The 14,597-nt window shown below is 39.5% G+C and overlaps 1 non-coding gene across 1 annotated transcript; it reads left to right on the forward strand.

Annotated features, from left to right (window-relative positions):
- Positions 1-1,875: 1,875 nt before the first annotated feature.
- Positions 1,876-1,983, forward strand: LOC112780293 (small nucleolar RNA R71). Its single transcript, XR_003191139.1, has one exon. It is a non-coding gene; the product is annotated as a small nucleolar RNA R71 (small nucleolar RNA).
- Positions 1,984-14,597: the final 12,614 nt, after the last annotated feature.

A 14,597-nucleotide genomic window follows, 5' to 3' on the forward strand; every position in this document is an offset into this window, starting at 1 on the left:
TAAACGCCAGTAAGCCCTTCCTCCAGGGTGTTCTGTTTTTAATGTTGTTTTTCATTCTGTTTTTGAATATTTTTGTAGTTTTTGTGACTCCACATGATCATGAACCTAATAAAACATGAAATAACAAAGAGAAATAAAATAAAATTGATTAAATAACATTGGTTGCCTCCCAACAAGCGCTTCTTTAATGTCAATAGCTTGACAGTGGGCTCTCATGGAGCCACACAGGTGATCAGGTCAATTTTGTAGACTCCCAACACCAAACTTAGAGTTTGGATGTGGGGATTCAACACCAAACTTAGAGTTTGACTATGGGGGCTTTGGTTGACTCTGCAGTGAGAGAAGCTTTTCATTCTTCCTCTCCATGGTTACAGAAGGAGAACCTTGAGTTTTAAACACAAGGGAGTCCTCATTCAGTTGAAGGATCAATTCTCCTCTGTCCACATCAATCACAGCTCTTGCTGTGGCTAGGAAGGGTCTTCCAAGGATGATGGACTCATCCTCATCCTTCCCAGTGTCTAGGATTATGAAATCAGCAGAGATGTAAAGGCCTTCAACCTTTACTAACACGTCCTCTACTTGACCATAAGCCTGTTTTCTTGAGTTGTCTGCCATCTCTAATGAGATTCTAGCAGCTTGCACCTCAAAGATTCCCAGTTTTTCCATTACAGAGAGGGGCATGAGGTTTATCCCTGACCAAAGGTCACATAGAGCCTTCTCAAAGGTCATGGTGCCTATGGTACAAGGTATTAAGAACTTTCCAGGATCTTGTTTCTTTTGAGGCAATCTCAGTTGATCCAGATCACTCAGTTCATTGGTGAGCAAGGGAGGTTCATCTTCCCAAGTCTCATTATCAAATAATTTGGCATTCAATTTCATGATTGCACCAAGGTACTTGGCAACTTGCTCTTCAGTAACATCCTCATTCTATGAAGAATACTCATCAGAGCTCATGAATGGCATAAGAAGATTTAATGGAATCTCTATGGTCTCCAGATGAGCCTCAGAGTCCTTTGGTTCCTCAGAGGGAAACTCGTTATTGATCTCTGGACGTCCCAGGAGGTCTTCCTCACTGGGATTCACGTCCTCAACCTCCCTTACAGGTTCGGCCATGGTAATCAATTCAATGGCCTTGCACTCTCCTTTTGGATTCTCTTCTGTATTGCTTGGGAGAGTACTAGGAGGGATTTCAGTGATCCTTTTACTCAGCTGGCCCACTTGTGCTTCCAAATTTCTAATGGAGGACCTTGTTTCATTCATGAAACTTAGAGTGGCCTTAGATAGATTAGAGACTATATTTGCCAAACTAGATGGATTCTGCTCAGAACTCTCTGTCTTTTGCTGAGTGGATGATGGAAAAGGCTTGCTATTGCTAAACCTGTTTCTTCCACCATTATTAAAGCCTTGTTAAGGCTTTTGTTGATCCTTCCATGAGAGATTTGCATGATTTCTCCATGAGGGATTATAGGTGTTTCCATAGGGTTCACCCATGTAATTCACCTCTGCTATTGCAGGGTTCTCAGGATCATAAGCTTCTTCCTCAGAAGATGCCTCTTGAGTACTATTGGATGCAACTTACATTCCATTTAGACTCTGAGAAATCATATTGACTTGCTGAGTCAATATTTTATTCTGAGCCAATATGGCATTCAGAGTATTAATTTCAAGAACTCCCTTCTTCTGAGGTGTCCCATTACTCACAGGATTCCTTTCAGAAGTGTACATGAACTGGTTATTAGCAACCATGTCAATGAGTTCTTGAGCTTCTGCAGGCGTTTTCTTTAGGTGAATGGATCCACCTGCAGAAGTATCCAATGACATCTTAGCTAATTCAGACAGACCATCATAGAATATATCCAGGATGGTCCATTCTGAAAGCATGTCAGAAGGACACTTTTTGGTCAGTTGCTTATATCTCTCCCAAGCTTCATAGAGGGATTCACCTTCTTTCTGTCTGAAGGTTTGAACATCCTCTCTAAGCTTACTCGGCTTTTGAGGAGGAAATAACTTGGCTAAGAAAGCCGTGACCAGCTTATCCCAAGAGTTCAGGCTATCTTTGGGTTGAGAGTCCAACCACACTCTAGCTCTGTCTCTTACAGCAAACGGGAAAAGTATAAGCCTGTAGACCTCGGAATCAACCCCATTGGTCTTAACAGTGTCACAGATCTACAAGAATTCAGTTAAGAACTGAAAAGAATCTTCAGATGGAAGTCCATGAAACTTACAGTTCTGCTGCATCAGAGAAACTAATTGAGGTTTCAGCTCAAAATTGTTTGCTCCAATGGCAAGAATGGAGATGCTTCTTCCATGTAAATTGGAATTAGGTGTAGTAAATCACCAAGCATCCTCCTTACATTATTATTATTTTTTGGTTGCCATCTCCTCTTCCTGTTCAAAAATTCCTGTAAGGTTGTCTCTGGATTGTTGTATTTTAACTTCTCTTAGTTTCCTTTTCAGAGTCCTTTCAGGTTCAGGATCTACTTCAACAAGAATGTTCTTGTCCTTGCTCCTGCTCATATGAAAAAGAAGAAAATGGAAAATAATAGGGATCCTCTTTGCCTCGGTAGAGAGAGGTTCCTTTGTGTGAGTAGAAGAAGAAAAGAATGTAATGTAAAGAAGAGAAGAGGGAAAACTCGAACACAGAGAGGGAGGTGGTGTTCGAATTTTTGGATGGGAGAGAAGTGTTAGTAGATGAATAAATAAATAGAAGGAGATGAGAGAGAGAATTTCGAAATTTAATTAAAATAAAAATTAAAATTGAAAGTTAGATTTCAAAAATTAAAGTTGAAATTAAAATAAAATTAAAACAATTAGTTAATTAAAAAGGAATTTTAAAAAAGGAGAGAGGGAATTTTCGAAAATAAGAGAGAGAGGATTAGTTAGGTAGTTTTGAAAAAGATATGATTGAAACAAAAAGATAAGATTGACTGAAAAAGTTTTGAAATTTGTTTTTTGAAAAAGATATGATTGAAATTTTTAATTTGAAAAAGATTTGAAAAGAAAATTAAAAAGATTTGAATTTGAAAACTAAAGTTGATTACTTGACTAACAAGAAACTAAAAAGATACGATTTTAAAATTTAAAGATTGAACCTTTCTTAATAGGCAAGTAACAACTTGAAATTTTTGAATCAATCACATTAAATGTTAGTAACTAATTCGAAAATCATGAACTAAAATTAAGAAAAAGATTTTTGAAAATTAATTAGAAAAATTTTCGAAAATATTAGAAAGAAATTTTGAAAAAGATTTGATTTTTGAAAAAGATTTGCAAAAGATAGAATTTTTAAATTGAAAATTTGATTTGATTCATAAGAAACAATTAAATTTAAAAACTTTTTGACTAAATCAAATCATATTTTCGAAAATTTTGAGTAAAATAAGGAAAAGATATTTTTTTGATTTTTGAATTTTTAATGAAGAAAGAGAAAAACATGAAAAAGACTCATAACATAAAAATTATGAATCAAAACACACAATGTATGCAAGAACACTATGAATGTCAAGATGAACACCAAGAACATTTTGAAGATCAAGATGAACACCAAGACTTATTTTTGAAAATTTTTAATGAAAGAAGAACATGCAAGACACCAAACTTAGAAATTTTCAAACTTCAGAAACTAACAAATTAAAAATTCATATGAAAAACAAGAAAAGACACAAAACAAGAAAATATGAAGATCAAACAAGAAGACTTACCAAGAACAACTTGAAGATCATGAAGAACACTATGAATGCATGAATTTTCGAAAAATGCATAAATTTTTAGAAAAAAAGCAATTGACACCAAACTTAAAAATTGACTCTAGACTTAAACAAGAAACATCAAAAATGTTTTTGATTTTATGATTTTGTAAAGCTTTTTTTTTTTTTTTTTGAGAACATACAGGAAAAAGGAAGTAATGAATTCAAAGTCCTCAATCAAAATCCCATGAATCATACCAGGTTAGTCTAAAGCTTGATGGCCAGCCAAACTTCAGCATACCATTTTGAAACTTTAGAATTCATTCTTAAAAATTTTTAAAATAATTTTTGAAAACAAAGGAAAAAATTTTTGAAAGATTTTTGAATTTTTTTTTTTGAAAATAAAAAAAAAGAAAATTACCTAATCTGAGCAACAAGATGAACTGTCAGTTGTCCAAACTCGAACAATCCCCGGCAATGGCGCCAAAAACTTGGTGTGCGAAATCGTGATCATTCCATTCCTTGGTAATGGCGCTAAGAACTCAATACGCACGTTCATGATCTTATATCTGTTTCACAACTTCGTACAACTAACCAGCAAGTGCACTGGGTCGTCCAAGTAATAAACCTTACGTGAGTAAGGGTCGATCTAACGGAGATTGTTGGCTTGAAGCAAGCTATGGTCACCTTGTAAATCTCAGTCAGGCAGATTAAATTGTATTAAGAAATTATAGTGGATGAAAATAAATAAAATATAAAATAGGATAGTGGTACTTATGTAATTCATTGGTGGGAATTTCAGATAAGCGTATAGAGATGCTTTCGTTCCTCTGATCTCTGCTTTCCTGCTGTCTTCATCCAATCAATCCTACTCCTTTCCATGGCAAACTTTATGTTGGGCATCACCGTTGTCGATGGCTACTTCCCGTCCTCTCAGTGAAAATGGTCCAAGATGCTCTGTCACGGTACGGCTATTCATCTGTCGGTTCTCGATCATACTGGAATAGAATCCATTGATCCTTTTGCGTCTGTCACTACGCCCAGCACTCAAGAGTTTTAAGCTCGTCACAGCCATCCCTTCCCAAATCCTACTCGGAATACCACAGACAAGGTTTAGACTTTCCGGATCTCAGGAATGGCCATCCATGGGTTCTAACTTATACCACGAAGACACTAATAACTCGGACTCGGTCCCCTATATTAGATATCCAAGAGATACACATTCAATCTAAAGTAGAACGGAGGTGGTTGTCAGGCACGCGTTCATAAGTTGAGAATGATGATGACTGTCACGATCATCACATCCATCATATTGAAGTGCGAATGAATATCTTAGAAGCGGAATAAGTTGAATTGAATAGAAAAATAGTAGTACTTTACATTAATCCTTGAGGAACAGCAGAGTTCCACACTTTAATCTATGGTGTGTAGAAACTCTACCGTTGAAATATACATAAGTGATAAGGTCCAGGCATGGCCGAATGGCCAGCCCCCAAAATATGATCAAAGGATCAAAAGATAATCCAAAGATGTAAATACAATTGTAAAAAGTCCTATTTATACTAAACTAGTTACTAGGGTTTACAGAAATAAGTAAATGATGCAGAAATCCACTTCTGGGGCCCACTTGGTGTGTGCTTGATGCACACAGAAACTTGTCTCTCAACAATTTTCCTTCGGCAAGTGTACCGAATTGTCGTCAAGTAAAAACTCACAATAGAGTGAGGTCGAATCCCACAGGGATTGATTGGTCAAGCAACTTTAATTAGAGGAATGTTCTAGTTGAGCGAAGCAGAATTTGGTTTGAGAGTTGTAGGAAATTAAATGGCGGAAAAGTAAATAGCAGGAAATGTAAATGCCGGAGGAGATTAGAAATGGGAATGGGGGAGATCAGAAATGGGGATTCATTGGGCGTAGGAGATGTTGCATTCTCCGGATCAAGTTCATTTCCATCTCTTCCTTAATCAATGCATTCATTGATCTCCTTGGCAATCTTAAGTGTTCGAATTCCAATTCCTTGGTAATTCAATCTCTCAAATCTTGATTAATAGCCAATTTCTTGGTCAATTGCTCATGAGAAGAGATGAAGTATGGTCACTGATTATACCACATGCATTCCTAAATCAAGTGTTGGTAGGATTATAGTCACCATACCCATCCAAACCCAATTCGGTCCAACATGAGAAAGCATTTCTAGCATGATCTCTTCATTCCTCTTCTAAGGTTCAGAAGAGATCCAAGTATGAATAGCTTTTTTTCCAAGATAACTACCCAATTGGATGAAGATTGAAAGCTTTCTAGTAAAATCAAGAGAAAAGATAGAAGAAGAGTAATGAAAATTAGTATTGATCCATCAAATTACAACAGAGCTCCCTAACCCAATAAAAGGGGTTTAGTTGTTCATAGCTCTAGAAATAGAAAACAAAGATGGAGAATACATCATGAAAACTAGAACTAGAAGTGCAGAGAAAGTAAATTATACAGAGAGTAGTTCTCAATTTCCAATTCCCCCAAAAGCTTTTTTTTCCTAATTCAAAACTACCCCTATATATACTAGTCTTCTGATCTTCTAGTTAGTTCTTCATGTCTTGGATATGGGCCTTTGGATCTTGAGTTTGAAGCAGTTATCTTCTGCAGTGGGCTTAGCTTTACTTGCAGAGAAAAAGTGTGAAGTAGGAATGGTCTTTAGCTCAGGACGTTAGTGGCGTTAACGTTCAGTGAGAATTGTGGGTTCGAGAACGTTAGTGACAATCACCTTTTTCACTAACGTTCATCACCCAGGGATGATCCACATTAACTTCAACGTTAGTGGCACTAACGTGACCACTAACGTTGCCTCTTGGTCCTTCGCACACGTTATTGGGACTCAGCTTTCCCAATAACGTTGAAAGTCTTCCCTTCCCCATACGTTAGAGTCCACGTTAACTAGGTTAACGTGGCTCTTAACGTAAGCTTGCCAATCTTTCGAGAACGTTAGTGACACTTACCTTTGTCACTAACGTTCCAATGTGCCCCTACTTCCCACGTTAGAGTCCACATTAACTAGGTTAACGTGGCTTTTAACGTAGCAATGATAGCCATTTCCAACGTTAGTGACAAAGGTGAGTGTCACTAACGTTGGCTCATTATTCCCTTATCCACGTTAGCTTTCACGTTAACTAAGTTAACGTGGGAGTTAACGTTGCTCACATTGGCTCATTCCAACGTTGGCGATTCTTGCTCCCTCCACGTTAGCTTCCATGTTAACTAAGTTAATGTGGGAGTTAACGTGGCTCATTGTGGCTTAGCTCAACGTTAGTGACAAAGGTAAGTGTCACTAACGTTGGCTTCTCTTTTGCTTCTCAACGTTAGAGTCCACGTTAACTGAGTTAACGTGGCTCTTAGCATGGCCAATTGTGAGCTTGGTCCAACGTTAGTGACAAAGGTAAGTGTCACTAACGTTGGCTTCATTTCTTTCTTCCACGTTAGAGTTCACGTTAACTAAGTTAACGTGACTCTTAACGTGGGCTATTATGGCTTCGAGGGCGTTATTGGCGATTACTTTTCTCATTAACTTTGCAAGTTAGCTCCCATTCCACGTTAGAGGTCACGTTAGTTAGACTAACGTGGCTGCTAACGTGGTTCTTCATTGCTTCCTTTGTCCTGAAATCAAGCAATAAAGTGCATCAAAGTTCTAATCCAAGTCATGAGATATGCATCATCTAATTTGTTATATAATTCATGCAAAGTTCTCATGAAATCATGTAAAGTGCACAATGTATGCCTGAATCAAGATGTAAGTGAAATTCTACCCAAAACTTGCTTATTCCCTAAGAAAATGCATGAAACTACCCTAAAGACAATAAAGAAAAGGTCAGTGAAACTGGCCAAAATGCCCTGGCATCACAACACCAAACTTAATGCTTGCTTGTCCCTAAGCAAGTACTGGAACAAGAGAATGATGAATGGAATGCCAAGAGAAATGAGTCATTATTGTGGAAGTCATGTCCTTGGTTTTATGGTGGTTTCATGCATAGTAACTTAGGTTCATTCCTTCACTGGCTTTCAGACCTTTATCATGTCCTAGAACACTCACTTGATTGCATTCCATGAGAATTTTATTCATTGATCCTTTTTTGTTATTTCAGGGCTTGTTTGTGTTCTTAGACTAGGTGCTCTATGAGGGGGCGACTCTTTAAGATAAGCTTTTAGCCAGCACTCCCGAACCAGTTGGTTCAAGGTGCTAGGTGTTGAGACACCCCTAAGGACTTACTCCCCCAAGTCTCTTTCCCCCATACATACACACCACAGGCACATGGTTTGTTTATTTTCTTTCTTAAGACCTTGGTGTCCAGCACCTCTTTGGGTTACTAAATGTTTTGTAACAAGGTTGCTCTTGATAGTGGATTTTCAGTTGATAATCTCGGGTTAGTTAACCCAAGTTACCAAGTGATGAAGCACTCCTATGAACTTATTCATCCAAGCAGATCCTTGGTACAGGAGCACCACAGACATATCTCTCAAGTTTCAAACCCTTGGTGCCTAGCCTTATTCTTTATTAACTTTTCTTTCTTTTTCAACTCTTATTGTTCTTTTCCCCTTTTTCCTATTAGGATCTTTTTATTTAGCTAGTCTCATGGGGTGTGTTTCAAGCATATGATTCAGGACAAATAGTTATCTTCCCACCCTTGTTGGTGAACCAACTTAGCTAACTTATGACCACATCACAAACTAAGGAATTTACTCCACAATATGAACTCCACTCTGGTGTTTGATAACACACATTCTCTTTTTATTTGATTAGAAAGGACAAGCATACAAGTAAGCAAGATGGAATAGGAAACATGCATCTTGACTAGTAATCATAGACCTAAGCAATGAAAAACTTAAAGACAGAATTTAAAAATCTAAACTATCATGGAAGCATGTTCTATTTCATACATGATCTTCCTTATTTAAAGCATTAAAACAGATGGAACAAGGAGGGAACTCCACCACCTTTTACTCATGGGATTGCCCATGCTCTTCCTCTTACTTGTCCTCTTTGTGTTTCTCTTGAGTGCTTGTACTCCCACTTCCCTTGCCTTTTCCAATCAGCTTCTTCCAAAAACCAGCATCTTCCATATTCTTTTTCAGTGTTTCCTTCTGATGTTTCACCTTCCTTTCTTCTTGTTCTACAAAATCTTTTTGGACCTCATCATATGTAGGGATGGCATAGTGTAGATTATGCATATGACTAGACATGTAGTTCAACTTGGCTTGAGTGTTTATGTTGAACTCCTCCCTATGTAGTTGCCGTCCTTCATTAAGTACACTGAACTCATTGAATGCCTTCGTCTGAGCTAGCTGGTGTTGGTTGAGTTCTTGAAGGCGCTTATCTTGACGTTCTTGCCTTTCAGACACTTGATTGATGGCTTGAGTGAGCTGGGAATAATGTTCCATTTGCTGTTTCTGCCACTCCCCTTGTTGATTCATCCAATTAGAAAGGAGCTCTTCTTGACGATCCATCCTTTGAGCTTGAACATGCAGTTGTTGTTCTTGTCCCTCCATATAACTCCTTGCTAGTTCCTCAATGGCTCCATGAATGTGATTCAGGTTTATGTTGGTTGGGTCATAATATTCTCTTTGTTGGTGTTCTTCCTGATGAGATTCTTCTTGGTGGGCTCCTTCTTTTGGTTTTCGCTTTCCTATTTGAGGTCTTCTTTGTTGTTGGGCAGGCGTAGTATAGATTAGACGCTGAAGTGTAACTAGCCTCCCGGGGTTCACCCAGTCTGGATTGCTTTCCTCGAAGATTACCTTGGCCTTTGTACACAATCTGAGAATGGTGCTGGGGTACCAAAGCCTGGCACCCGAATCAACCTTCTCAGCTGACTCTTGAATCCCCTCAGCTATGAGTTCATGCACATTGATTTCTCCACCCTGTACTAGGCAATGTACCATAGTCGCTCGATTAATATTAACCTCTGAATTATTTGCAGCTGGGAGGATAGACCTCCTCACGAGTTCAAACCATCCCTTGGCTTCCGGGCTAAGGTCTCCCCTCTTGATGAACCAGGGTCTCTTATCCGTATACCTTTCCTAGTCAGCTCCTATGACACATATGTCAGTCACTATTTCTTCGAGCTCATCATTGTCAGGGCTCTTACTTATCCTTGCATGATAACTAAGCTCATCAAAATGTGGTGATTTCAGCTAAAGAGTTCTTGTTATAGCATTGGGGCTGAAATCCACCTCTCTCCCTCTTACGTAACTTTTGAAGGTGGGGGCCTTCGTTTTGTCTTCTCTGACCACGTTTGCATAAAACTCTTTGATGAGGTTTGCATTTATCTTCCCCTCCGGGTTTGTAAGCCTTTGCCAACCCCTTTGTTCAATCTTCTCTCGAATCTGTGGGCACTCATCCTCGTCAATTTGGAACTTTAACTCAGGCAGTATCTTCTTGAGCTTTATCCGTTCAAATTCGAGTTCATGGAATGCAATTTTGAATCTCTTCTCATCGAAAATAATTCTCTCCACTGGTTCCTTCCTCTTTTGCCTCTTGGAGCTTGATGATGCCATGAGTTTGAGTTGATGTGTGAGGAGGGTGGAAGGTACGGATAGATGAGGAATTCGATTGGTTAGGACAAGGTGTGATGAAGGGGAAGAGTTTTTGGTTTCGAGAATGAGAAGTGTGGGGAGTGAAATTGGAATGTTAATGGTGTACTTAGTGCGAACCACTTATATAGGGAAGTGGTGTATGGATGAAAGGTGTGGATTGATGGGGTTGGTGTATGATGAACGGATGGGGTTCTGTAGGGGATGAGCACAAGGATCATCATCTTTATGAGGGAGATTGGTTCGGTCTTCAAGGGTCTCATTCTTTCAATGTTGCATGGCACATTTCCCAATGCATTTGCCCTTGAGACACGTGTGTATTCTCCCTTCATGAAGTGGCCGAATCTTCCTTTCGATTGTCCATCAATGATCCTACAAAATGAAAAGAATTGATTAAAAATAGTCTTGTAGAAAGTGGCGGCAAAATTTAAAGAATAACTACTTTTTAAAGTTTTGTTTTAACTAACTAAGTGCTATTTATTAGAGCAAACCAACTGACTAACTCAACATCCATGTGTGCAACATTGGCAACACCAAACTTAGTTTGGTGCCGTGTGGTGTAAAAGATTTATTCAAGGCCCCTAAGAGTGACATGATATAGGTTTCATTGATGTTCTTTTAGTGTGCCTTGAACACCAAACTTGTTCTTCACTATATGTGGCACACAAGGATTCATTCAAGTCCATGTCAAGTTGATTTGAAATCCCTGAACCTTGCATTATTAACTACTTTTAAAAGCATGTAAAACATGGGTTGCCTCCCATGAAGCGCTTCTTTAGCGTCACTAGCTTGACGTTTTGCCTTTGTCTTGGTGGTTGGTAATGCTTCAGATCTTCCCCTCTTGCAGTAGACCTATATCCATTGGCTTCATCAAGGATCTCTACATGTTCTAAGGAAAGAACTCTGTTGATGGTGAAGACCTTAGGTAACTGAGATGGGATAGTGGGGAGATGAGGTAGAATATCTGGGAAGTAGGCTGAGATCACTTTATCCCCCGGAGAAAAGTCCTCTGTAGGGATCTTCTTGTTCCTCCACCCCCTTGGTGCCTTCTTCTTTGTCCCTTTTGATGTTGCCTTGCTCTTTGTTACCTCTTCTTCTAAGAGAATTTTGTTACAGGTCTCATATGATTCTGGTGGTTTAGGTTCCTCCTTATTTTCCTTGAACTATGACAGCTGCTGATTGCCTTGTTCATCAACTAAGGGGTTTCCCAGAGGTGTTGGTTGTGCTTCAGTGCTTGCTTCCTTCCTCAGTATCTCATTATGATCTTTGTTCGGTTCTTTGTTTTCTTGATCTGTTTCTTGTGAGAGTTTGAAGACATTGAAGCTGAGTTGTTCATCATGGATCCTCAAAATTAGCTCCCCTCGCTCCACATCTATGAGTGCTCTGGCTGTAGCTAGGAATGGTCTTCCCAATATGATTGGGTGAGTGTGACTCTCTTCCATGTCTAAGATGACAAAGTCTGTGGGAAGAAAGTATTTCCCAACCTTTATTAACACGTTTTCCACCACTCCTATTGCTTGTTTTTGAGTTTTGTCAGCCAGCCTGATGACTACATCTGTGGGCATTATCTCATTGATCTGCAGCCTCTTCATAAGGGATAAAGGCATTAAGTTGATGCTTGCTCCCAAATCACAGAGTGCTTTATCAAACATTGTTTCTCCTATGGCACAGGGGATGTGAAAACTCTCTGGGTCCTTCCTTTTTATAGGCAACTCTGGTTGAATGAGAGCACTGCACTCCTTATTCATCACTATCGTTTGACCTCCCTTGAGTGAGCTTTTCCTGGTCAGCAGCTCCTTCATATACTTAATGTATGAGGGCATTTGTTGGAGAGCCTTGATGAATGGTATGTTTACATGGAGAGATGCAAACAGGTCAAGAAACCTTGAGTATATTCTCTTCTCTACAGCACCATTGAGTAATTGGGGAAAAGGTGCATAGAGTTTCAGCAGCTCCTTCTGTGTCAGCTCCTTTTGTGAAGTTTTGGGTTCTTAGCGATCTTTTTCCTGTTTCTCTGCTGATGTCTCTCCAAGTTGCTCTAATGGCTTGTTTTGCTTTTCCTCAGTCTCCTTATTACTTGTAGTAACCATCTTGCAATCTTTCCATCTGACTTTCTTTGCTTCACCTCTCGGATTTTTCTCTGTGTCACTTGGGAAGCTATTAGTAGGTTTGGGAATCTTTTCAGATAAGTATCCCACTTGAAATTCCAGCCTCTTGATGGTGTCTCCCTGGTTCTTGATGCTAGCTCGCACCTCCTCTTTGAATACCTTATTATCTTGAATCTCTTTGCATATGCCCTCAAGCATAGTCTCAATTTTGGAGAGTCTATCTTCAGATGAGGGTGAGTTGAGAATGGATGGGTGAGTTGGGTTATGCTGGTTTTGGTATGGATATGGAGAGGTGTTGTTAGGGTGGTGTCGATATGATCTTTGTGTGGAATGTTGGTGAGCTGCATGGTTGTTGGGGTTGTGACGTCTCTGATCTTGGTTTTGATCTTGTTGATTTCCCCACCCAAAGTTTGGGTGATTCCTCAATCCAGGGTTGTAGGTTTTGGAGTATGGATCATGGGTTTTCCTGGCTGAGTTTCCAATGTAGTTGGCTTGCTCTTGCTCTTCCTCTGCCTCAGCATTCACTCCCTCTTGGGTTGCTGATGAGGTAGTGATTGCTGCCACTTGGTTCCTCTCCATCTTCTTGGTGAGGTCAGCCAGCTGCTTGGTAATAAGCTTATTTTGGGCCAGCAGTGCATCCACATTGTTCAGCTCCATCACTCCTCTAGTGTTGCCTCTTTTAGAAGCATAGAAGTAGTCATTCTCAGCTACAGTTTCAATGACATCTATGGCTTCTTCAATGGTCTTCTTCTTGTTCAGAGATCCCCCAGATGAATGGTCTACTGCCTCCTTTGATTCATAAGAAAGGCCTTCATAGAAAATATGTAGCTGCACCCATTCATTGAACATATCTATGGACACCTTCTTGTCAGGTCCTTAAACCTCTCCCATGCTTCATATAGAGTCTCACCATCCTGCTGCCTGAATGTTTGCACCTCAGCTCTCAGCCTGTTAATCCGTTGAGGAGGATAAAATCTTGCCAAGAATTTGTTTACCACATGTTCCCAGGTTGCTAAACTCTCCTTTGGGAAGGATTCCAGCCATTTAGATGCCTTGTCCTTGAGTGAGAAAGGGAACAGAAGTAGTCTATAGGTGTCAGGATGAACACCATTAGACTTCATAGTATCACATATCCTCAAGAAGGTGGTTAGATGTTGATTGGGGTCTTCTTGGACACTCCCTCCGAATGAACAGTTGTTCTGAACAAGGGTGATGAGCTGTGGCTTTAGTTCAAAGTTGTTGGCATGTATGGTTGGCCTTTGGATGCTACTCCCACAGTTTCCTGGGTTTGGGTTGATGTAAGAACCCAAAACTCTTCTCTCTTGCCCAGCATGATTTGCTAGACCCTCTCTGCCATGGTTGTGAGCCTCTTCTTCATGATGGTTCTCCATGTTTTCATCCATGTCTGGTTCAAAATACTCTTCCTCCTCCTCAGCACCAACTACTCTCTTTCCTCTTGCTTCCCTCCTTAATCTAAGGAAGGTCCTCTCAGGTTCAGAATCAAATGAAGTTGAAGCCCCGCTTCTTCTCCCTGTCATACAACCAACAAAGCACAAGCAAGGACCTAGAGGCAGAGACTATTCTTGTTAAAATTGCTGTTAGTGTGAGTGATGCAATATATCAAACAGTTAGTGGGTTAGTGAACTGAATGGTAAATAACTAAGAAAAAGGAGTAGGAGGGAAGGGAGGATAATAACTAAAACTGAAAGTAATTAACTCAAACAGAAATTTAAATCAAACAAAAGAAAAATGCTCAATCTAGTTATCCTCCAATTTAATCATTGTTGATACAAAATCAATCCCCGGCAACGGCGCCATAAACTTGATGCACACGAAAACTTGTCTCTCAACAATTTTCCTTCGGCAAGTGTACCGAATTGTCGTCAAGTAAAAACTCACAATAGAGTGAGGTCGAATCCCACAGAGATTGATTGGTCAAGCAACTTTAATTAGAGGAATGTTCTAGTTGAGCGAAGCAGAATTTGGTTTGAGAGTTGCAGGAAATTAAATGGCGGGAAAGTAAATAGCAGAAAATGTAAATGCCGGAAGTAAAGTGCTGAAAGTAAATGACGGAAAGTAAATTGCAGAATTGTAAATGGGAATGGGGAAGATCAGAAATGGGGATTCATTGGGCGTAGGAGATGTTGCATTCTCCGGATCAAGTTCATTTCCATCTCTTCCTCAATCAATGCATTCATTTATCTCCTTGCCAATCTTAAGTGATCGAATTCCA

Source organism: Arachis hypogaea, chromosome 19, assembly GCF_003086295.3.
Source record: "Arachis hypogaea cultivar Tifrunner chromosome 19, arahy.Tifrunner.gnm2.J5K5, whole genome shotgun sequence".
NCBI lineage: Eukaryota > Viridiplantae > Streptophyta > Magnoliopsida > Fabales > Fabaceae > Arachis > Arachis hypogaea.